This window comes from Trachymyrmex cornetzi, unplaced genomic scaffold, assembly GCF_001594075.2.
Source record: "Trachymyrmex cornetzi isolate Tcor2-1 unplaced genomic scaffold, Tcor1.1 scaffold207, whole genome shotgun sequence".
Taxonomy (NCBI): domain Eukaryota; kingdom Metazoa; phylum Arthropoda; class Insecta; order Hymenoptera; family Formicidae; genus Trachymyrmex; species Trachymyrmex cornetzi.
The window spans coordinates 109,093-111,420 of NW_017296713.1; positions in this window are offsets into that span (position 1 = coordinate 109,093).

Sequence of the window (2,328 nt, forward strand, 5' to 3'; positions counted from 1 at the left end):
CAGACATTAATTGTTCAGTAAATAAATAAAATTTGTTATTTGTTATAAACTAATGGTGAATCTCAATGAAATTTTGCATAAGTCATGTTTAGTACTTAATATATTTATATAAAAATATTTAGATTTTTCATATTTTTTTTATTTTAACAATTTTTGTTTATAACAATAAAACTAATAACAAATAAAATAAATAACTTATAAAAATGTGTTGCTCAATAAAACCAGAATGTTATGAACACAACTTTCATATATGTAGTTTGTTTAAAGCGAAAATATTAATATATGTGTTTTATGCCCTTACAACCTCCTTAAGTAAGCTGAGGGATACGTTTCTACTTGTCCATTGTTCCAATGCAACAGGATGCATTATTACATCTTTGCATCAGTGCCTTTATAAATATGAATACTTGAGAAAGTTTTTATTTTCTGCAATTTTATATAATTTTAAATAATTAATCATTTCTGTCTGTTTAGCTATTTATTTACATATTACATATGTAGGAGACATGGTAGTGTCTCGGCGCTAATCCAAGCACAGCGACTATATATATAGGGTGTCCCACTTAATTCGGAACATTTGAAATTTCTTGTTTGGTTTTTATCATAGGAAAGAATGTTTCAGGTGAAAGAAGAACGGTTTCAAGGGGAACATATTGTGGTCATGCTATTTTTCTTCTAGGTGCCAAAAATATATAAGGATCATTCCACTTTTTAAAAATGGAATTGTATAATTTTTTTACATAATATGATTCCCCTAATCATTCTGCATACAAAAGTATTATATTCTGTATATAAAAGTATAAGTAGAGCTATCAAAAAAACCAATAGAGTTCGCGAGATATTTTAAACTTTAGTTTAGCACATATTGACATAAATAAATATTAAATAATTTGTAAACTATTAATTTTTTTTATAATCTTATCTTAATACTTTTATGAATACAATAATGAGATGAATCATTTGGTGTAAAGAAAATCTATCAAAATTACTACTCGAAAAAAACTAATGTATCAAATGAAAAATTAAAATCCAGATGCTCTACAATCTTACTATTCCTGACTACTCAGCCAAGAACTCTGCGTTGACGGTAGCGACACAGACTCAGACGGCGGTCTGGCGAAACCGGTATATAGTCATACATTCAAGCATGAGCCCATGTACGTGTGCTCGCCTTCGGCACGCCGAGAGTGAACGTGACAACGAGCTGCTTCTCACACTAGCTTGTTTCAAGCGACCGAAAATGCTTTCTCGGCAATCGCGGCCGCTCGGCGACCCCCAGCATCAATAAGGGGTGAGGGGCATTCTAAATAACATATAAGTTTTAATAAATTGTAGTAATAGTATACCCCTCTCATTAATAGTATAAATAGGGGTGAGGGGCATTCTAAATAACATATAAGTTTTAATAAATTGTAGTAATAGTATACCCCTCTCATTAATAGTATAAATTATGTTAAAACGCAACGGTTTATGAGATATTTAATTATTTACAATTTTTTATGCGCGTTATATATTCATAATTATAAAAATTAAGTAAAGAGCATATAAGAGTCAATAATCAGTAAAACTTAAAAGTAAAATAAAGACATAATATAATTACTCGATATAAATTCTTACAATATCTCGGTGGTATAATGTCTCGATTGTCTAATAATTACATGCTTTGGCTTCTTGATCGAGCCATCCTCAGATTCACAAAATATGTAGTCGTAAAACGCAGCAAACGAATGAATACAAAAACCATGATATGAATATTTAAGTTAGCAATCTCCGATGGATTGTACGTCGATAGACAGAAATTGTTCCCAAACAGTTGGTAGACTGAATGTTGAAATTTCAATCAAACTGTGAAATAATATGAAAAATTGAGAACAATCTAAAAGATTATATACCTCCTTCATAAACTCGAGTAGCAAAAATAGTTCAGTAGAAGTAGAATTTTATCGAAAAAAAATTATAAACCAGCATTTCTCTTCACGAAAATCTTTGAAAGGCCATCAGAAAAGAAATGCGTATGTTTGAGATTCGAGACTTGTGAAGAAAATATGCGAAAAAAATCGATTAGTTGCAAAAAGCACGTATTTCGCTTATAAAACGAAAGATATTGATTGTATGGAAAAAAGTTCGGTATGAAAAACGTAGTGTTGTGACGCTGGTGTCACCTTATAAGGAAGGCTCGTTCGCCAAGGCAGTTGTAATAACGACGATTCTCTTTGTGATAACGAATAGACTTTTATTATTGAGTTAAATTAAATGTGTTCGAAACAGGCGATAGGCGACACTCACAAGCCGATAATGGATGCACTCGTTTCGATACGTGCATCGGTA